This window comes from Kogia breviceps, chromosome X (genome assembly GCF_026419965.1).
Source record: "Kogia breviceps isolate mKogBre1 chromosome X, mKogBre1 haplotype 1, whole genome shotgun sequence".
NCBI lineage: Eukaryota > Metazoa > Chordata > Mammalia > Artiodactyla > Physeteridae > Kogia > Kogia breviceps.
In genome coordinates this window covers 126,415,719-126,439,189 of record NC_081330.1, presented here as the reverse complement: position 1 = coordinate 126,439,189, position 23,471 = coordinate 126,415,719, and the positions used below count along the sequence as shown (strand labels likewise).

The 23,471-nt window shown below is 40.7% G+C and overlaps 1 protein-coding gene across 10 annotated transcripts in view; it reads right to left on the bottom strand.

Moving 5' to 3' along the window:
* The window catches only part of ARHGAP6 (Rho GTPase activating protein 6), a 493,354-nt gene that overhangs the window by 100,598 nt on the left and 369,285 nt on the right, over nucleotides 1-23,471 (bottom strand). The window contains exons 1-2 of one of the 10 annotated variants that reach the window (XM_067023547.1): nucleotides 961-1,258; nucleotides 584-778 (exon numbers count right to left, since the gene is read on the bottom strand). The exons of 7 other annotated variants lie outside the window; for them this stretch is intronic. The gene's annotated coding sequence lies outside the window, so the exon portion shown is untranslated. Of the gene's footprint in view, nucleotides 1-583; nucleotides 921-960; nucleotides 1,259-23,471 lie in introns of those variants that run through there. 2 more of the 10 variants (XM_067023545.1, XM_067023546.1) reach the window with 2 other exon arrangements.

The following is a 23,471-nucleotide window of genomic DNA, read 5'->3' as shown; positions in this document are numbered from 1 at the left end:
GCTCTGCGGCACGTGGGATCCTCCCAGACCGGGGCACGAACCCGCGTCCCCCGCGTCGGCAGGCGGCCTCTCAACCGCTGCGCCACCAGGGGAGCCCCCTATATTTATATTAACTCGTGTAATTCTTGCCACCACTCTAAGGACTATGTTACCATTATTACCCCCATATTTCAGATGAGGAAATCTTAAGTGACTTGTCAAGATCACACACCTAGTAAATGGCAGAATTCGAATTTGAAGCGTGGCTGCAGGTTCCAGAATCTAGACGGTAACTATCATAGGTATTTCACCGCTTCTCCTGATAAGTCGATCCAAGCCCTCCCCCTTTACAAAGGAGCAGAGCAAAATCCAAAGAAGTTAGGTGACTCTGCAGTAGCAGAGTGGGATCTGGCTGGTAAGGGTCACATTCGGCCTTTTCCCACCACTGAGTCGTTTCATTCTGAGACATAACCTTACAACAGGGTAAACCAGATGATTTAAAAATCCGGAAGCTTAAGGTTTTCCTCTTTTTTAAAGCAGAGCACATTAGGTTTATGAGTAGCCTTATCTAATAGCTGAGCTGTTCTCCAAAGCCCATACTTACCAGAGCCACGGCAACTAAAACGTTGCCCCAAGTTCAAGACGTCTAGAGGGGAAGATAAGCCACTTCACCCTTTCAGACCTGAAAAACAGCCTGCGCCGAATCTTTGGAGAAATCAGCCCAGTTGCATTTCATCACGGCATGCTGCTTCCTGGTCCAGGTTGCTCGTTTCAAGCTGCTCCAACATTATCATTCAGTCTAAAAATAACGTTCTCATAAACCTCTATTGGCACAGACGGTAGGTACTTAGCTGTCACACATCTCAGACACTGATCAATCCACTTTTCTTCCCACATCACAAGACAAATGGGGAATAATCACAACATTTTATCACAGTAATCTGGAAAAGAAATAGAAGTATAGATATTTCTATTGCTTACCCATGAGTTATATTCAGCTGTGTCTTTGCTGTCCTCTCTAGTTTCACTGAACTAAGCTTGTAGTAGGAACTTGAGTCTGCTTGAAAAAAAATTTTTTTTTTGGTGACAAATGCATCCTGAAATGGCAGATTGCAACGAGTGTCTGAGAAATGGCCCAGATGGCACAGCTGTGCTTCCCACGATACGTTTTATTGCCAGAGACCTCCGCTACCATGAGTCTTGGGGCCAAAAAAGTGCAATCTTTTCATCGGACCATTGAGAAGTTCCTGTCCCTTCAGAACAGAGGCGGGCGGTGCCGCTGAGTGAGCGAGGGTGTGAGTTGTATGAGTGTGTGTGTGAGGAAGGCAGTGCTAAGGGGGAGGGACAAAAAGAAGGCTGGATTTCCTGCTTTTTATTTTCATAGGACGATATTGAAGAGATGTTCTGGAGTTAGAAAAGGACGCCTCTTAAAAAAGAAAATCCCCTTTTCCACAAGGATCTACAAATGGTAATTGGATTGTAACCGTGCAAACTTTCCTTATTAGGAATCAACCGAAGAATGACAGAAGCCTTGGGTAAAACCCCTGAGAGCGTGACAAGGCACATAGGGTGCTTTCTTTGTTGAGGATAAATTCTCAATTCTTCAATTACATTTTGAAAACACTGCCTTCTTCCTTTTTCTGACACTAGAAAAAACCATTAAAAAACAAAACGGTTTCGTTCTCCTTTATTCTCAAGTACAACACATGCTCTGAATTTTACCCTCTTTGTGGAACAACAGTCCTTGAGAAATTGTTCATTTCCTGAACAGAGGGTATGGAGGTCAGAGTGGGTTTAACCACGTGGCCACGTTTAAGAGGTTGCAGGTTGCGGGTGGAGGTGGCGGGGAGATAGCCATGAAGAGCAGAGAGGAAAGGAAAGATTTAAAACATATCCTGACCACTAATTACCTTGATCTCCATGTATAGCACATGGCGCTGAACCAAAACTAACTCAAAAAGACATCTTTGTTTTCCAGTCAATATGAAGTTATAGTCCTCTTGTGGTCTCAAGTGAATTCCAACAAAAGAATCACTGTGATTATAATTGACAAACTGAGAAAGGATTTCCTGGAAGACGTTTACTGACTCAAAATTTAGGGACTCGGTACATTTTTTTACTAGGATTCTGTGAGGTTAATCATCTCTTGATGTAAGCCACACGTAGCTTCTGTTGCTGCTGGTATTTAGTAAGAGGAAAGAATTTAAAAACAACAAAATACGTCAGATGGTTTTCTTTACTAGAACAATTACACTTAAAGAGAAATTCAGAGTAAAAATTTACCGGTTACGGCATATACCTCGCCTCCACTACCCTCAAAACTCAGATGCTGAAAAGAGTCATAATTCCGGCAGATACTCAATATGGTTCATGTAATGTGGATACTCATTTATGGAATTTGGACCCTCAATTAAAGTTATTTAATATAATATTTCACAGGAAATTGATAAAAACCTGAAGACAACACCTCTCAGAGCCACATGTTCATGCCCTAGCGTCCCCTGCTCTTCAATCCTGACTGGCTCTGTGATCTGCTTTAGCCCATCAGATCTGGCAGAAACGATGGCGAGATAATTCCGGACCTAAGACTGAAGAAGACCTGACAATTTCTGCTTTTCCATTCTTGGGACCTGTGAACCACCGCATCATAACTGCGGCTACTGTACTGGAGAGACCACGTGGAGGGGCCACATGGAGAGTGAGAAGAGCTTAGCTGTCCCAACGTCTCAGCTAAATCCAGCTCCCAGACAACCTTCCAGTTGAGTGAAGCCCTATAAGCGACCACTGTCAAGGCCAGCGGCAGTGTCCAGCTGAGCCCAGGTCAGATTGCAGAACCGTTGGCAAATAAAACGGTGGTTGTTTTAAGCCACCAAGGTTGGGGTGGTTTGTTATGAGGCCGTGAATAACCAAATCAACATCTTCTTGTGTTGAAGAGAGTGGAGCCACAGCATAAAACAGCCGGGGTCCCACCAATCGCAGACACTATGCAAATATGAGCGAGTAACAAACTGTATGGTGAGATCTGGGGATGTGTGTGATATGGCAGTCAACCTTACCTCCCTTAACTTCTTTTGTACACACAGATCACAGTTCTGAACAGTTTAAATCTGGAGTCCTACCCCTGGAACCTCTCGTGTACTCCTCCCCACTGAACGACATGGCAGGTCATTCCTTTACTTTCTACGTTTTCACGTGGAAAGAGAGTAGCTGCTCAACCAGATGATAAAATAAAAACTATTCTTTATGGGTCATTTTGCAGAACACGTAGAAAGTGCTTTATGAATAAGAGGATAAATATATGTTTAATGACACCCTCCAGGTTTTAAATAATATATAGTCAATATTTAGAAATAGGTGATGCTTTTCTCTTTCAGAATTATGACTTAATCTGATAAAATGGCATAGTGAAATTTCATCTAGATCACATTTATTACTGATAAACCTTTTGCTGGTCCAATTACCCTCTTTTGACCAGTACCATAGAATTGGCACTTGAGGCGTTGCTATTTTTTCTGATTGTACTTTAAAAAAATGAAAAAAATTGTTAAGGACATTTCAATCCTTCCGATACCGTACAGACTGCAGTGAAAATCTGATCTTTTAGTTTAACTACCAGACTCTACTTCTGCATTGTTCAGAACTTCCAGAGGTGAGGTGACAAGTAAAAGCACAGAAGGACGATTCTGTATGCTCTTGCCGGCTGTCATTTGCTTCCCGAACCATAGCTCTCTGTCCTCTCCCCGCCCCCAGCACTTGACTGTGGTCCAAGTTCTAGTATCCTCCTGCTACTACTGTAACCCACTTGCAGAGAGAGTAACTTTTCGATCCTTTAGATCTAAATATCTACCATCAAAGCCAAGTATTAGGTAACCGGAAACTGTTTCCAAACGCGATAGGTTTAACCCTTAGGCTGTATCACAGCACGCCAGTGACATTTTCTTCAATGAGTCCCCTGGAAGACACGTGCGCAAAGTAAGTAGGACACAGAGCACCCAAGAAGAATTGGAAGGCCTCTCTGTAACTGGGAGAAATCTGGTAAATGCACGGAGGGCAGCTGAGTGCCCAAAGCCTTTATGGAACAGAGGCACAGAGACGTGCACAAAGGGAGGCAGGGAAGTAGGAGGAAACAAACGGAAAGCTGATGGGAGATCACCTCCGGGAGTAAGGGTCGGGGCACTGGTGTTTGTTTGAAAGGAAGAGAAAGAGTCATTTAGGAAACCTTCCCAGTGTCATATCCTTTACAAGTAGGAATGTGCACGCTAAGTGTTTGGGTAGAGGTGTGACACAATGAAAGGGGTGTTTTAGGAAAGGTGAATGATGCAGAGTGGTGTGGAACAAATGGGAAGGGGAGCGCAAGAGGAAGTAAACATTGAGGTCTGCAGGGATGCTTTCTTTATGAGAGTCCCTCGGTTCGTCCCATATACCTGCATCCCCAGAGAGTCAGATCCAGTATTATGCTTGGAGAAATACCTTCAGGGGTATAGTGAGATGTTCCTATCTCATTTAATGTGTTGGGGAGGGTAGACCTAGAAAAGATCATTTTCTTCTGATTCTCACAGAGGTATATGGATGGGTGTGACGTCACTGGTTTCAATATGATGCAGAGGGTGGCACTTCTTGTGTAGGCTGCTCTTTCTACCCACATTGCCAGGAAAGCTGCTATAAGGATGGATGCTGCAGGCTTCACCCAAGAAGGACACTCAGATGTGAGGACACTCATTATGGGTAAGATGTCAGGTAAACTCTCTGAAGAGCAGGTAATTTATTCAGATATGAGCAGATTCACTGCTCATTAGATAAGAAATGGATTTTGGAACAAGATTATCTAAAAGATACAGGGATGCTGAAGAAATGTTACCCCAAACTGGAGAACTCAACCCCAAATTAGGTATTTACAAATAAGCAGGAAGTAAAGCCAACCTTAAGGAAAGATGAGTATCATATTTAGAAGACGGAAAAATCTGTACGGAAAACTCTTAGGCAAAACCAAATAGGCATCAATAACAAAAAACACCAAAGTGAATTCCTTTCCACTTTCTCATTTCAGTGATACATTTGACAACATTTTGTTTCATCGATTGCACTTAACAGTCTGCAAAAGTCTCCTCTCATTGAGGTTCCTCTCTAATAGGAAAGGAAAGCAACTTCCTAAAACTTACATTAGACTTAACCCACTTATTACCTTAACTAATTCATTTTGAGTATCACCAAATATATAAACATCAGTCACCCACCTCTAATCTATTGCCCAAGATGTGAGATGTTGACGATAAAACTTTCAGCTTCAGTTTAAGATAATTTATCTTATTAAACTCCTTCAACAGGTAGTTCAAAATCGGCATGAATTGTTGTAATACTTCAACCAAAGTGGCAAAAGGCAACTTACACATTTGCAATCGAAGGTTGGTAGTTAACTCACCTAAATCTTTACTCGTATAGCAAATGAGCAAGCAAGCTGTTTTAAATAAAAGTATATGCCTCTACATTACTTGACTGCAGAAAAAAAAAGTCTAGTTTTAATAATATCCTTGGAATAGTTGCTTCAAAAGCAAAATCAGTTCAGATGCAGGTGGTGATAAATTTTAGAACAAACTCTCCAAGGACCAGCCGTTCTCTATCCTGGTTGTGCATTAGAATTACACAGTGCGTACCTCAATTTAAAAAAGAAAAGAATTACTTGGTGCGGTTTTCAAAAATACTCAGGCCTGCGACCCCCTCCAGACCAACGAGGTCCAATAGACCTTTCTGTGATTATGGAAATTTTTGTACAGTCTGATATGCTGGCCACCAGCCACCCGTGCTAACGAGCACTTGAGATGGGGCTAGCGAAACAGACTCATTGCATTTTTAATTTTATTTAATCTTCATTGATTTAAATGTAAGTAGCCACTGTGGCTACTGGCTATTGTACTGGACAGTGCAGATACAGAGCAAACCAGTAAGACTCTTCAGGGTTGGGGCTTAGGCATTGGCAGGTTTACAAAGCTCTCCAGGGGATTCCAATATGCAGTCCAGGGTGAAAACCACGGTAACGACCTGGGATTGAGGAAATCATCGGGGGTGGCAAATTCCCTGCACTTTTTCCATAAGGCATTACTTTTCTCCAAATTCCACTAAGCATGTGCCATGCACCTTTGCCTCTCTTGCTCCGGTCTCGATTCCCCCCTTCTCACATCCCACCGTACTCCCACGTGAAAGGTGCACTGTCTATCTATTCCTCTATTTGCTGACCCTGCCAGATTTCTCTGACACCAAGCATAGATTCTGATCCTTTCCCCTTCTCTTTCAGGGGCAGCAGAAATAAAATCTAATAATTCTACCTATTAAGAATTAAATCCCCTAATTTGTACGCCCATAATTTAAAATTGTTTCTCACTTGCACAGGCTTGATCCAGATGCCACTTTCTATGATTTCTGCCATGGATGTGATGGGGAATATTTCTAATCGGGGCACAGTTAAGTGACCACAGTCTTTGGGACGGTGTGATAAGCGGGTCTCATCTGCTCATCTGTGGCTGTTTCCTTCAAATGGGATGCGCTGTTACAGCACAGTGGTTGCAGGGCAGTTTCTGTGGTCCTACCACCTGGCTTTTGAATTCCAGCTAAGCCCACAACTAGCCATGTGAGTATCTAACCATTCTAAGCCTCAGTTACCTGCTCTGTAAAGTGGAGATAAAAAGAGTCCTGTGGGAGATGTAGAGAACAAACTAGCAGTTACCAGTGGGGAGAGGGAAGGGGGGAGGGACAATACAGGGGGAGGGGAGTAAGAGGTACAAACTATTAGGTATAAAATAAGCTACAAGGCTATGTTATACAACACGAGGAATATAGCCAATATTTTATAATTAACTATAAATGGAGTATAACCTTTAAAATTGTGAACCACTATATTGTACACCTATAACATATAATACTGTACAGCAACTATACTTTAATTTAAAAAAAATAGCCCTGTGGGGAGGATGGAGCGATGCATGTAACATGCATGATGAATGAGACATGAGCTACACACACACTCTCCTAGACCCAGATTTTGACACACACACCCCCGCCCCTGCAAAACACACTCATAATTTTGTGGTGAGTAAAGTACATAGCAGGATAAAACTTTTGGGAGGAAGTCATGGAATTCATAAAACCGTGTTCCAAGCAATGATTAATTAATGTGGCAATATGAAGACAATTTGGAAAATGGCTACAAGGAAAAGTAATATGAGACTGTGATTTTAAAAAAATATTGAACCTATTTATTCTAATGAGTCTTCACTTTGATTGATTTCCATACCACCAGTTATTATTAATGGGACAAGGAAGTGTGTGCTAATAAACGTAGATAAACACTTTGTTCATAAAAATGGTAAGACTCAGAATTCCAGGGGATTTAGATAGGTGACGAATAACTAACTTTACTTGTGGATGTAAATATGTACCCATCATTATTCCTAGTCCTAATTATGTACTCCCTGCTTTAATCATTAAACAATTTTATGAGGTAAGGTATCTTAATATGTACCCACTTCACAGATAAAGAAAGAAATTAAGCACTAGGAGATAACTTGTCCAAGGAAACAGATTGTAAGTGACAGAGCTGGGATTCAAACTCATGGCCCTTAACCCCGGAGTGTGGGGTCTCAACCTTACCTCCCTAGGAGTACCAAACCTTTCTCTCAAGGTATGGTGGGGTGTGACTCAAGGAGTACATCAGAACGACTGTGTAAGGTGACTCTAGGTTCATCTCAAATCCTCTCTCATTTAGTTTTCTTACAAACTAAAATTCTGACGCTTCTAAATTGTCCATTATCAATAAGAAATTACTTCTAACATCGATTGAGGCATGACTTGACCTTAAGGTGGCAACTGTTGATCTAGAGCACAGGGGGACAGACTACAGCCCTGGCCATATCCAGCCCCTGCTTGTTTTTGTAAACTAGAGCCCAGCCAAGGCCCATTCATTTCCACCTTGTCTAGAGCTGTGTCCTGACACAATGGAAGAGTTGAGTGGTTGCACTAGAGACGGATGAGTCCCAACGCCTATAATATTTACAACCTGGCTCTTCACAGAAAAGATCTGTTGATCCTATTCTGGACCCACAGAAAACAAATCAGCAGACATGCAGCACAGGAAACGACAGAGTTTCTAAAGGAACCACATCTTTTTACGGCTACCATTGCAACATGTACATATGTATGAGCAGATGAGTCTATAGAGATTGCTCAATAGCATATTTTTCCTTTATGTTTCTTTTGAGGCACCAAATGACCTAGACACTTGAGATATGGAGGGAATAACTTGTGATGCCTCGCTATGGAGGGAAGAGGAGGATTGGCACCGTTTAGATGTCAGATATTTTCCCAGAAAACTCTAGCATCATAGGACCCCTCCTCCCTCCTCTATTACCGTCACACTCACCACCCCACCCGTCACCTTTCAGCTAGTTTCCTGGCTTATTTAATAACATTGGCAATCTATTTGATTCTTTACATTTGTGCCATTTCACTCTCACCAGATTGTACATAGACACAGCACTTAGAAGAAACAGCACTTACATTTTGTGCTTTTGCATATTTGTTGGTTGAAAGAAAGCTTTTGGGAAAGTACACCTCTGAGTTTATACTGAAAACCATTTGTGTCCATTAGCGTGGAAACAACAAGACCAGCTGGTAATATTTATATTTAGGACATTTGTTCCAAAGTAGCTAAAATCACTTCCAGTAAAAATGAAAGCAATCTTGCTTCCTGGCTTTTAAGTGTCAAAACATGGAAAAGGGGCAACTGAACAGAGAGAAGCTAATTTGCAGGATGACACAAAATGCCAGGTATGACATAAACAAACCATCGACACTTACTGGCACAGAGCTGATGTTTTAGTTGCCATTTTTCAGACTTTTTTTTTCCCCCAGAAATGTTTTCTCTTCAATATACTACGCTTAAAATGATAAATTAAAAAGTGTTTCACAGACCTGGCTAAATAGTTTTGCTTTGATATAAGGAAAATAATGCTTCCTTTGAGCAATGAAACATACAGAAAATGAAGTTTAAAAAAGTAAATTATAGTAAATTACTCAGGCTTGGAGAGTTATAACTAATGGGTGCATTTTTAATAGAATCGATTTCTTAGAGCAGTTTCAGTTTCCCAGCAAACTTGAGTAGAAGGTTCAGAGACCTCCCATATACTAGCAAACTTGAGTAGAAGGTTCAGAGATCTCCCATATACCTCCTGCCCCTACTCACGTATAGCCTCTCCCATTACCAATATCCCCAACAGAATGGCACATTTGTTACAATGGATAAACCTACACTGACATATTATAATCATCCTAAGTCCATCGTTTACATTAGGATTCACACTTGGTGTCGTATGTTCTACTGGTCTGAACAAATGTGTAATTACATGTATTCACAATTACAGTATCGTACAGAGTAGCTTCACTGCCCTAAAAATCCTCTGTGCTCTACCTATTCATCTCTCTCTTCCCCCAGCCCCTGGCAACCACTGATCTTTTCACTGTCCCAATAGTTGTGCCTTTTCCAGAATGTCGTCTAGTTGGAATCATGTAGTACTTAGTCTTTCCAGATTGGCTTCTTTTATTGTGCATTGAAGTTTCCTTCATGTGTTTTCACAGCTTGATAGTGCATTTCTTTTAGTGCTAATAGTCTGTTATCTCGATGCACCACTGTTTATTTATCCATTCAATGACTGAAGGACATCTTGGTTGCTTCCAAGCTTTGGCAATTATGAATAAACATCCATGTGCTGGTTTTTGTGTGGCTATAAGTATTCAGCTCCTTTGGGTAAATACCAAGGAGGGTGATTGCTGAATTGTATAGTAAGAGTATATTTCGTTTTGTAGAAACTGCCAAGCTGTCCTCGCCTACAATGTACGAGAGTTCTTGTTGCTCCACATCCTCATCAGCACTTGGTGTTGTCAGTATTCTGGATTTGGGCTACTACAGTAGGTGTGTAGTGGTATCTCTTTGTTGTTTTAACTTCTATTTCCCTGGTCACATATCATGTGGAGCATCTTTTCACGTGCTTATTTGCCATCTGTATATCTTCTTTGGTAGGGTGTCTGTTATGGTCTTTGGCTATTTTTTAATAGGGTTGTTTGTTTTCTTATTGTTGAGCCTTAAGAGATCTTTGTATATTTTAGACATCAATCTTTTATCAGATGTGTCTTTTGCAAATACTTTCTCCCAGTCTGTGATTTGTTTTCTCATTCTCTTGACATTGTCTTTCACTGAGCAGAGTTTTCAATTTTAATGAAGTCCAGCTTATCAGTTTTTTATTTCATGGATCATGCCTCTGGTGTTATATCACCATACCCAAGGTCATATGGGTTTTCTCCTGTGTTAACCTCCTAGAAGTTTTATAGTTTTGCATTTTACATTTAGGTCTGTGATCCACCTTGAGTTAATTTTTGTGAAGAGTGTAAGGTCTATGTCTAGAGTCAAATTTTTGTTTGTGGATGTCCACTTGTTCCAGCACCATTTGTTGAAGAGACTCTCTTTGCTCCATCGTATGACCTTTGCTCTCATGGCAAAGATCAGTTGACTGTATTTATGTGGGTCTATTTCTGGGCTCTCTATTCTGTTCCATTGATCTATTTGCCTATTCTCTTGCCAACACCACACTCTCTTGATGACTGCCATTTTATACTAAGTTATGAAGTCAGGTAGTGTTAGTCCTCCAACTTTGTTCTTCTCTTTCAATATTGTGTTGGCTATTCTGGGTCTTTTGCCTTCTCACAGAAACTTTAGAATTAGTTTGATAATATCCACAAAGTAACTTGCTGGGATTTTGATTGGGATTCCCCTGAATCAAGTTGAGAAGAACTGACATCTTCATAATAGTGAGTCTTCCTATCCATGAACATGTGCTATCTCTCCATTTATTTAGTTCTTCCTTGTTTTTATTCATCAAAGTTTTGTAGTTTCCCTCACATAGATGGTGTACAAATTTGGTTACATTTATACCTAAGTATTTCATTTTGGGGGGTGCTAATATAAATGGTATTGTGGTATTAATTTCAAATTCTACTTGTTTATTGTTGGTATATAGGAAAGAGATTTTGTATATTAACCTTGTGTCCTACAACCTTGCTATAATTGCTTATTCGTTCCAGGTTTTTGTTGATTATTTTATTTATGTATTTTATTTATTCATTTTTGGCTGCATTGGGTCTTGCGTGGGCTTCCTCTAGTTGTGGTGAGTGGTGGCTACTCTTTGTTGTGGTGAGTGGGCTTCTCATTGCGGTGGTTTCTGTTGTTGTGGAGCATGGTCCCTAGGCGCACGGGCTTCAGTAGTTGTGGCACGTGGGCTCAGTAGTTGTGGCTTGTGGGCTCTAGAGTGCAGGCTCAGTAGTTATGGCGCACAGGCTTAGATGCTTCGCGGCATGTGGGATCTTCCCGGACCAGGACTCGAACCTGTGTCCCCTGCATTGGCAGGCAGATTCTTAACCACTGCGCCACCAGGGAAGCCCTTTTTGATTATTTTAGATCTTCTGCAGAGATGATCACAACATCTGTGAACCTGGTAGAGATCCAAGAGGTAAAACTTGCAAAAGTGTGGAGGCCTCCGATGACTGGGTTTCCCTGGGGATTTTAACTCTCAGAGTGGTCCACAGTGACTCTCTAGCAATTCGTCAATTACAGTTCAGGTTTCCCTACCCCAGCACTGGTTCTCTTGGAGACTGCTGCTCCAATAAGTTGTGATTCTCTGTATTCACCTGTTGGCCTATCCAATTTTTGGAGGCATCAGTGTGCGCTGTGACCTCCCTTCTGTAATGGATCTAAGCAGAGTTGTTAATTTTTCAGTTTGTTCAGACTTGTACTTGTTAGGTGGAGTGGTGTCTTCCGTGCTTCTTACATGCCAGACCAGATACCCAAAGTTCTGATGCAATTTTTTAAGTTAATATTTACATAACATAGAATTTACCATTTTACATCAGTGTTTTTTAGATACATGCAGATATATGCAACCATTGCCATTACCTAATTCCAGAATATTTTAATCACCCTCAGAAGAAACTCTACTAGCAATCACTCTCCATTCCTCTCTCACCTCCAGCCCTGACCACCACTAATCTACCCTATGTCTCTATAGATTTGCCTATCTTTGACCTTTAATATAAGTGGAATTATACAAAATGTGGTCTTTTGTTTCTGGTTTCCTTCTCTTAGCATGTTTTCAGGGTTCATTAATATTGTAGCATGCATTAGTACTTCATTCCTTCTTATGGCTGAATAACATTCACTGTATGGATATACCAACTTTTGTTTATCCATTCATCAGTTGATGGATATTTGGGTTGTTTCCACTTTGGGGCCATTCTGAATAAAGCTGCTGTGAATTTTCACGTACAAATTTTCATGTGAACATGTTTTCAGTTCTCTTGAGTATATGCCTAGGAGTGGAATGGCTGGATCATATGATAACTCTACAAATGGCCAAACAAAGCCAACAACAAAAACTTAAACAACGTGAGTTTGAACACCAAGATTTAAAAATAATTTTAGTGCAAAACTCATTTTCCACTTCATTCCTTTCATGTGAGATAAAATATCAAGTACAAGCAAACCCATACAATGCTTCCACTTCATATCGATTGGCATTTGGAACTTTTACCAAGCAGTGAGAAAGAATACAATTCTTCAGTTTCTTTTCTCTTCACAAGCTGATGATCATGAGAGGCTTGAAAAATTTAAACATTTGGAGTGTTCATTTTTTTAGAAACTGAGCCAGGTAATGGCTCTACCAAAAAGAGCAAATAAACTCTCTTAATCCCTTTATGTTCATATTTTAATTCCAGTGACTAAGTGTTGATGTCTAGCCTGGCAATTTTACATGTGAAAATAAAGTACAGTTCAGATCCCAGCTCCTTTCAAGGAGATATTCTTGTCTATATAAGGAGAGAAGCTAAAAACAAAATGCTGCACAGAACAGTTCAGTAGCCTTGTTTTAATTACTCTTGTGTTCTTTGATTTTATTGCTCTTCAGGTAAGGAAAATCCATAAGAGCTTAATACCTCCTGCAAGATAGCCATTCCATAGTGCAATGCTTAATAGGGTCAGAAGCAAATAAACAAGAAAGATAATCACCCTAGCTTCTTTCTGGCTCTACAGAATAGTCCCTCACAGTCGCCACTGTCAAAAAATGGAGAAGGGCTTCCCTGGTGGCACAGTGGTTAAGAATCTGCCTGCCAATGCAGGGGACACGGGTTCAATCCCTGGCCTGGGAAGATCCCACATGCCGCAGAGCAACTAAGCCCGTGTGCCACAACTGCTGAGCCCGCGCTCTAGAGCCTGCGAGCCACAACTACTGAGCCCACGTGCCACAACTACTGAATTCCGCATGCCTAGAGCCCATGCTCTGCAACAAGAGAAGCCACCGCAATGAGAAGCCCGTGCACCGCAACGAAGAGTAGCTCCCACTCGCCGCAACTAGAGAAAGCCCGCGCACAGCAATGAAGATCCAACACAGCCAAAAAGAAAAGCAAAAAGAAAAGAAAAATGGAGAAGCCACTGAGACAGATAATGTGGTTGGCAGAATAATGGCCCCCACCAAAGATGTTCACACCCTAATCCCTGAAACCTGGAAGTACAGTTGACCCTTGAACAACATGGGTTTGAACTGTGTGGGTCCACTTATGTGCAGTTTTGCCCCCCAACAGTAAATTCTACAGTATTTACTACACTTTCTGTGGTTGCTGGAGTTTGCGGATATGGAAGCGTATATGCGGAAGAACCCTGTTTACTGAGGGCCACTGTAAGTTACATGCTGAATTTCAACTGCGCGGTTTGGGGGGGGGGGTGTTGGTGCCCCTAACGACACCCCCCCTTGCATTGTTCAAGGTTCAACTGTATGTTGCCTCACATGGCAAAAGGGACTTTGCAGATGTAATTACATTAATGACTTTGAGATGTGGAGAGTCCCCTGGATTACCCATACGGGCCCAATATAAATATATGGGCCTTTGAAATAGGAGCACCTTTATCAGCAAAGTTCAGAGAGGCAAATATAACTATGGAAAATTGGTCGGAGAGATGCAACATTTCTGGCTTTGAAGTTGGAGATAGGGTGCCATGAGCCTAGGGATGTGGGTGGCTCTTAAAAGCTAGAAAAGGCAAAGAAACGGATCCTTCCCTAGAGCCCCCAGAAGGAACTCAGCCCTGCTGACACTTTGATTTTGGTCCAGCGAGACCTGTGTCAGGTTTCTAACCCACAGAGCTGTAAGATAATGTGTGTACTGTTTTAAGCCATTGAGCTTGCGGTAATTGACGCAGCAGCAATAGAAAATGAACACAGAGGGAATCAAAATGTCTGTGCCTACAAGGGACTCATAAACTATTTAATGCAGGATTTCCCAAACTGTTCCATGATCAAGGAAGTCTGAGAAAGTTGTTCATGGGAGCCCCATCTTAAAGAATCACAGTAACTGTAACTAAGGAAAACTTGAGAAGTCCTGCAGAGGGAACACTGTAACTCAGAGTCTCTTCTAAATACATTTGCTGTAATCTCACCTCCTTTTCTTTTTTTTTCTTTTCAGAACATGTCTTCCCACCCCTCAGATTCCTCAGAACATAGTTGGGAAACGCTGAACTAATCCCACCTGCTCAGTTGAGAACCTGAGACCCAAAGGGAAGAAGTGACTTGCCAAGATGGCACTTTGGCAACACAAAGACACAGCCCTGGCCTCACACTCCTCATCTAGAACCCGGTCCAGAATGCCACTCTGTCCCACTGACGAGAAGACAACATTTCCTGGCACCCAGGTTCATCTAAGTTAGCCCTCTGGTGGGAGAAGATGTTATGAGGAGAGAATCGTCACAGCAAAACTCACGACATAAAATTCTCTACTCAGTACTATCAAAACCAATATGGCTATTTTAGCACTGAACTTATTTTATTGTTTAAAATAAAAGTGTTCGACAAACTGTTGAAAATTTACTAATTTCATATTAACAAGAAGAACACGATAAAATGTATACTTTCCCACGCTGATGGAGCACGTTCCTAAAAATGCCCAATTCTGCTGCCAAAGTCCCTTTTCCACAAATTCTGGTTTCCATAAATGCTAATTTGAGAAGGAACAGAGGTACAACCAAATGCTGCTGTTTTCCTTCGTAGCACTTAAATAATGCTTCCTCCACATTTCCCACTGCCTGTTCCAAGAACACTGTCCTTTGATGTCTTTCAGATATATACTATCCACATCCTTTCTCAGAAACTGAATACTTTTTTCCACCACCTCGGTTTTTAAATAATAATAATAGTAGGGCTTCCCTGGTGGTGCGGTGGTTGAGAGTCCGCCCGCCGATGCGGGAGACGCGGGTTCGTGTCCCGGTCCGGGAGGATCCCACGTGCCGCGGAGCGGCTGGGCCCGTGAGCCGTGGCCACTGAGCCTGCGCGTCCGGAGCCTGTGCTCCGCAACGGGAGAGGCCACAGCGGTGAGAGGCCCGCGTACCGCAAAAATAATAATAATAATAGTAATAATAATAAAGATTACAACTAATAAAGCTAACAACTTGGAATATTTATTTTGTACCAAAGATCGTGCTACGTGCTTCACGTGAAGAACCTCGTTTAATCTTTACAACAACGGATCAAGGTAAGTATTACTACTAACATCTCTATTTTACAGATGATCCAACCGAGGCACAGAGAATTTGGGTACTCTGCCCAAGGTCACACGACAGGAAGTGGTGGAGCCAGAATCTAGAGCCAGGGCCCTCTGTAAGCAGTAGCCCAGTGGTCCTCAACTGGGGGTGACTCTACCTCCCAGGGGCATGCAGCAGTACTTGGAGACATTTTTGGTCGTCACAACTGAGGGGTGGAGTGCTACTGGCATCTAGTGGACAGAGGCTAGGGCTGCTGCTAAACATCCCACGGTGCCCAGGACAGCCCCCCAAACAAAGAATGATCCCACTCTAAGTGTTCAAGAGCTTCAAGATTCGGAAATAGTGCCCAAGTCGAATGCCTCTCAAGGAGAGGGCGTTTTGAATGGGCCAATCGTTGGTAAGATATGTGCTTCTCATTTCCAGGTTAGAATCTCTATCTGGGAAATGAGGTTATCTCAACCGGGGGTGGAAGGCACTTAGAGCCATGGGGTCCGTTTGGTGAATCTTCTCACAGCATCCATTTACTCAATAGCTTCAGTTGGCATTTTCGCACTATGCCCTGGCACCCTGGAACTCTAGGTCGTTTAAATTTTTGTCCTTCAGGGGACACATGGGAGAGGCAGTAGCCCACTAGGAAGTGTCTGAAAAGGGCCAAAAAGAAGATCTTGGTTTTCATTAGTCTTGCCTCATAGCCCAGAAGACACAACAGCAGTGTCTGTGTCACAGACACTGGCAATAGCAAAGGGACGCAGCCACAGTGGGTTGTTTGGGATGAAGTTAAAATATTTTTGGAGAGCAGTTCTGCATATCTACTCAGAATGTAACTGTGCATACCATTTGACCCAGCAACTCTACTTCTAAGAATGTATTTTATAGAAATACAGAAGGTGCAAGATACATTCACAAAGATATTCACCTCAACGCCACCTCTGAGAGCTAAAAAAAAAAAAAAAAAAAACAGAAATGCATGCCTTTGTTCACCAAAACTTGCCCAAGAATGTTCATAGCGGCACTATTGTAAGCTTATGTATGATTGTATGATAGGTGCACTTTTCTACATGTGCATTCTATTATATATATTTATTTATTTATATATACACACACATATCTGCATATATAAACATCAACAACTTAAGTATCTATCGGTGGGTGACTAGCTACATAAACTACGAAATGGGGTATCTATTCAATGGAATTCTAGGCACTAGGCAGCCATTAAGAAAAATGAAGTAGCTCTCTCTGTATAAACTTGGAAAGATGTCCACTATATATAAAGGTAAACAAGGAAGTGGCAGAACAGCATGATGTCTACTATAATTTTTACAGGAAATATATGTGAGCCTAAGCACAGAAAGCAGAAAGAATATTCTCAAATGGTTAATAGGAACTTTTGCTTTAGGAGGGGATTCTTAGGGATTTTAACATTCTGCCTAATGTATTTCAATACTGTTTGAATTTATTTACCTACATGTATTATGCTTGTACTCAGAGAAAAAGGACAGAGAGAAAATTAGGATGAACAAAATATACCTTACATTTGAGATCATTATTATTTCTTCACTCAGGAAGATGAGGGATTTTGCTGGATGAAGGAAATGATAATGGAATAAACCTAGTGCCTCGCCTGCAGGGTTGCTAATTGAAAACCCAGGGAGGGTGGTCACGTTGGTTTGCTGCTGGCAGTCTTAACACTTGATTCAAATTAACACTTGTTTGCTGGGCTGCCCCACATTCTAATCTAGTTGTGGTGTGACCACCGCAAGCAGGATTTGGGGCCACACAAAGAATGTGTCTACAAAACGGCAAAACACTGAGTGCTGTGTGACCACCTAGAGGGGTGGGATAGGGAGGGTGGGAGGCAGGGAGACGCAAGAGGGAAGAGATATGGGGACATATGTATATGTATAACTGATTCACTTTGTTGTAAAGCAGAAGCGAACACACCATTGTAAAGCAATTATCCTCCAATAAAAGATGCTACAAAAATTTAAAAAACAGCAAAACAATTGGATTTGATTAAATGAAGAAAACCATATATTGAGAGGAAGGAAAAATCAACACAGCTACACCCAAAGTAACCTACTCAGATGGGTGGTTCATGAAAAGCACTCGTTCACTGAATCAACATTTTAGCAGCCTCAGGCGGACTCCGTGAGAGATTCCGTCTGAAATGAAATACTCGTGGATAAATCAAGAATGAACAGCACTTTTTTTGCCCGCCATCAGCAAATGTTTCCTGGGTGCCCACCGTGGATCTGCCAGCGTGCTACGACTCACTGGGTCCGGTACGATACTCCTATTTGATAATCAATTGCGAATGCTACTGTGCTGAGCGTACTTAATTCCACTCATGGCACTGAACGGAACTTCGCTTAAAAGAAAAAAATCCCACTGATTTGGGCAAAGTTGATAGAACTACAACTTTTCATATACAGCACATGTCTAAGAGACACATATGTAACAATTCATAAAGTGGAAGAGACTGTGTCCCATGGAGTTCAACCCTGGGTGCACATTATATTCAACTGAGACAGAATTTCTAGGGGGCGGTACCTGGCCGACAATATTTGTAAAAGCTCCCCGGGTGATTCAAAAACACAGTGAATCGGAGCCATTGCTCAGACCAATTAACTCAGAAGCTAGATGCAACGGGACCCAGACAGAAGTATTATTGAAAAGCTACCCACGTGGCTCTAAAGTGTAGTCTGCATTGAGACCAGTTTCTTCTAAATTTATATTTTAAAAGAAGTCAGAGGTGGCCCTTCAAGAGGCGTTTTGTAAAGGGACCCAATATTACATGCTTGCAGCTTGTGTGGTTTTCTGAGAAAATTGATCACAAGGTGATATTCTACCATGTTATGGTTTCAAATGTTTCAGCTAATGTGTATATATTAGCTCCCACTTTCTTAAGTGCTTACTAGGCTTAAACACTATTCCACGTACTTCACTGAGATAATTTCATTTAATCCCCATAACAATTCTATGAAGAACTGAGTGGGTACAGATCTTTCCAGATCAACCACCACACAGTTGTGGTGTTTTTATTTTTTCGAGAAGTTTTGCTTTTACTCAATTTAATAGCTGATCTGTGAGACCCAGACCCTTTCAGATTCTCTACCTATTCTACTTCCTAATGGATGGGGTGGGAGAATAAGTTAAGGAAAAATCTAAATATGCGCACTTAAAATCTTGAAAATATCTTTGGATGTTTGTTAAATAAACTTTTTAATTAATTTTTTTTTTTTGGTACGTGGGCCTCTCACTGCACCGGCGGGCAGACTCTCAACAACTGTGCCACCAGGGAAGCCCCTAAAATAATTTTAAGTCTGCATGAGTTTAAGGCATTCTGCAATATCCCTGATATAAACAAAAGTTAAAAGCAACATTCTGGAATTGCTATAGTCTATGAGAAATAAGAAAATTCACGTTTTATATTCACAGAGAAGCCATTGTACAAAAGCAACATACTCGTAAACACAATTCGAGTTTACTAACTTTTGTCTGATAGCACTGCCATACACAGGGCATAAAGTCCTAGGCAGTCAAGGTTACACAGACTAAGGCAGTATGAGAAAACACTTCCTTAAAATTGAGAGCAGGAAAAGGGCCAGTTATTACCTCCATAATTTTAAGATTCCCACTCTGAGCAGGGCAGATCTTGAGAACAAGAACAAACCATAGACACAATTTCCTTCACTCTATTCATTTATAAACGGGTTACCAGGGAGGAAGAGGGTCTCCTCCACTCATGCATTTGTGAACAGAAAAGAGGTCACGCTTATAAACGGACTTTCTAAAATGTACCTATTTCTGAATCCTACATGCTTCCTCTCTTTCTCCCATTCCTTAGACTAATTTACATGAGTAGGATATGATTAAACTGTGATTGCCCGCTTGTTTTCATTAACCACGGCATAAATCAAATCTTAGGCTTCTTTTTGCTGCTCAAGGGGTGCTTATAATCTACAGTATAATTTTTTTAACATCTTTATTGGAGTACAGTAAATTTACAATGTTGTGTTAGTTTCTGCTGTATAATGAAGTGAATCAGCTATACACATACATATATCCCCATATCCCCTCCCTCTTGCGTCTCCCTCCCACCCTCCTTATCCCACCCCTCTAGGTGGTCACAAAGCACCGAGCTGATCTCCCTGTGCTATGCGGCTGCTTCCCACCAGCTATCTATTTTACGTTTGGTAGTGTATATATGTCCATGCCACTCTCTCACTTTGTCACAGCTAGCTTACCCTTCCCCCTCCCCATATCCTCAAGTCCATTCTCTAGTAGGTCTGCATCTTTATTCCATCTTGCCCCTAGGTTCTTTAAGATTTTTAAATTTTTCTTAGATGCCATATATATGTGTTAGTATATGGTATTTGTTTTTCTCTTTCTGACTTACTTCACTCTGTATGACAGACTCTAGGTCCATCCACCTCACTACAAATAACTCAATTTCGCTTCTTTTTATGGCTGAGTAATATTCCATTGTATATACGTGCCACATCTGCTTTATCCATTCATCTGTTGATGGACACTTAGGGTGCTTCCATGTCCTGCCTAGTGTAAATAGTGCTGCAATGAACATTGTGGTACATGACTCTTGTTGAATTACGGTTTTCTCAGGGTATATGCCCTGTAGTGGGATTGCTGGGTCATACGATAGTTCTATTTTTAGTTTTTTAAGGAACCTCCATACTGTTCTCCATAGTGGCTGTATCAATTTACATTCCCACCAACAGTGCAAGAGGGTTCCCTTTTCTCCACACCCTCTCCAGCATTTATTGTTTGTAGATTTTTTGATGATGGCCATTCCCACTGGTGTGATGTGCTACCTCATTGTAGTTTTGATTTGCATTTCTCTAATGATTAGTGATGTAGAGCATTCTTTCATGTGTTTGTTGACAATCTGTATATCTGCTTTGGAGAAATGTCTGTTTAGGTCTTCTGTCCATTTTTGGATTGGGTTGTTTGCTGTTTTGATATTGAGCTGCATGAGCTGCTTGTATATTTTAGAGATTAATACTTTGACAGTTGCTTCATCTGCAAATACTTTCTCCCATTCTGAGGGTTGCCTTTTCATCTTGCTTATGGTTTCCATGTTGTGCTAAAGATTTTAAGTTCCAGTAGGTCCCATTTGTTTATTTTTGTTTTTATTTCCTTTTCTTGAGGAGGTGGGTCAAAAAGGATCTTGCTGTGATTTATGTCATAGAGTGTTCTGCCTATGTTTTCCTCTAAGAGTTTGATGGTATCTGGCCTTACATTTAGGTCTTTAATCCATTTTGAGTTTATTTTTGTGTATGGTGCTAGGGAGTGTTCTAGTTTCATTCTTTTATATGTAGCTGTCCAGTTTTCCCAGCACCACTTATTAAAGAGACTGCCTTTTCTCCATTGTATATTCTTGCCTCCTTTATCAAAGATAAAGTGACTATATGTGCGTGGGTTTATCTCTGGGCTTTCTATCCTGTTCCACAGATCTCTATTTCTGTTTTTGTGCCAGTACCATACTGTCTTGATTACTGTAGCTTTGGAGTACAGTCTGAAATCAGGGAGCCTGATTCTTCCAGCTTTGTTTTTCTTTGTCAAGATTGTGTTGGCTATTCGGGGTCTTTGGCGTTACCATACAAATTGTGAAATTTTTTGTTCTAGTTCCGTGAAAAATGCCATTGGTAGATTGATAGGGATTGCACTGAATCTGTAGATTGCTTTGGGTAGTAGAGTCATTTTCACAATGTTGATTCTTCCGATCCAAGAACATGGTATATCTCTCCACCTGTTTGTATCATCTTCAATTTCTTTCATCAGTGTCTTATAGTTTTCTGCACACAGGTCTTTTGTCTCCTTAGGCAGGTTTATCTCTAGGTATTTTATTCTTTTTGTTGCAATGGTAAATGGGAGTGTTTCCTTAATTTCTCTTTCAGATTTTTCGTCATTTGTGTACAGGAATGCAACAGATGCTGTGCATTAATTTTGTATTCTGCTACTTTACCAATTCATTGATTAGCTCTAGTAGTTTTCTGGTACCATCTTTAGGATTCTCTATGTATAGTATCATGTCATCTGCAAACAGTGACAGTTTTACTTCTTTAACAATTTGGATTCCTTTTATATCTTTTTCTTCTCGGATCTGATTGCTGTGGCTAAAACTTCCAAAACTATTTTGTATAATAGTGGTGAGAGTGGACAACCTTGTCTTGTTCCTGATCTTAGAGGAAATGGTTTCAGTTTTTCACCATTCAGAACAATGTTGACTGTGGGTTTGTCATATATGGTCTTTATTAGGTTGAGGCAGGTTCCCTCTATGCCTACTTTCTGGAGGGTTTTTATCACAAATGGGTGTTGAATTTTGTCCAAAGCTTTTTCTGCATCTATTGACATGATCATATGGTTTTTCTCCTTCAGTTTGTTAATATGGTGTATCACGTTGATTGATTTGCATATATTAAAGAATGCTTGCATTCCTGGGATAAACCCCACTTGATCAAGGTATATGAACCTTCTAATGTGCTGTTTGTTTCTGTTTGCTAGTATTTCATTGAGGATTTTTGCATCTATATTCATCAGTGATATTGGCCTGTAGTTTTTTTTCTTTGTGACATCTTTGTCTGGTTTTGGTATCAGGGGGATGGCGGCCTCGTAGAATGAGTTTGGAGGGTTCCTCCCTGTGCTAGATTTTGGAAGAGTTTGAGAAGGATAGGTGCTAGCTCTTCTCTAGATGTCTGATAGAATTCACCTGTGAAGCCATCTGGTCCTGGGCTTTTGTTTGTTGGAAGATTTTTAATCACAGTCTCAATTTCAGTGCTTGTGATTGGTCTGTTTATATTTTCTATTTCTTCCTGGTTTAGTCTGCAAGGTTGTGCTTTTCTAAGGATTTGTCCATTTCTTCCAGGTCGTCCATTTTATTGTCATAGACTTGCTTGTAGTAATCTCTCAGGATCTTTTGTATTTCTGCAGTGTCAGTTGTTACTTCTCCTTTTTCATTGCTCATTCTATTGATTTGAGTCTTCTCCCTTTTCTTCTTGATGAGTCTAGCTAATGGTTTATCAGTTTTGTTTATGTTCTCAAAGAACCAGCTTTTAGTTTTATTGATCTTTGCTACTGTTTTCTTCATTTTCATTTATTTCTGATCTGATCTTTATGATTTCTTTCATTCTGCTAACTTTGGGGTTTGTTTTTTCTTCTTTCTCTAATTGCTTTAGGTGTAAGTTTAGGTTGGTTTTTTTTTGAGATGTTTCTTGTTTCATGACGTAGGACTGTATTGCTATAAACTTCCCTCTTAGAACTGCTTTTACTGCATCCCATAGGTTTTGCGTCATCATGTTTTCATTGTCATTTGTTTCTAGGTATTTTTAATTTCCTCTTTGATTTCTTCAGTGATCTCTTGGTTATTTAGTCATGTATTATTTAGCTTCCATGTCTTTGTATGTTTTACAGATTTTTTCATGTAACTGATATCTAGTCTCATAGCACTGTGGTCAGAAAAGATACTTGATATGATTTCAATTTTCTTGAATTTACCAAGGCTTGATTTGTGAACCAAGGTATGATCTATCCTGAAAAATGTACCATGAGCACTTGAGAAGCAACTGTATTCTGTTTTTGGATGGAATGTCCTATAAATATCAATTAAGTCCATCTTATTTAATGTATCATTTAAAGCTTGTGTTTCCTTATTTATTTTAATTTTGGATGATCTGTCCATTGGTGTAAGTGAGGTGTTAAAGTCCCCTACTATGATTGTGTTACTGTTGATTTCCCCTTTTATGGCTGTTAGCATTTGTCTTATGTATTGAGGTGCTCCTATGTTGGGTGCATAAATATTTACAATTGTTATATCTTCTTCTTGGATTGATCCCTTGATCATTATGTAGTG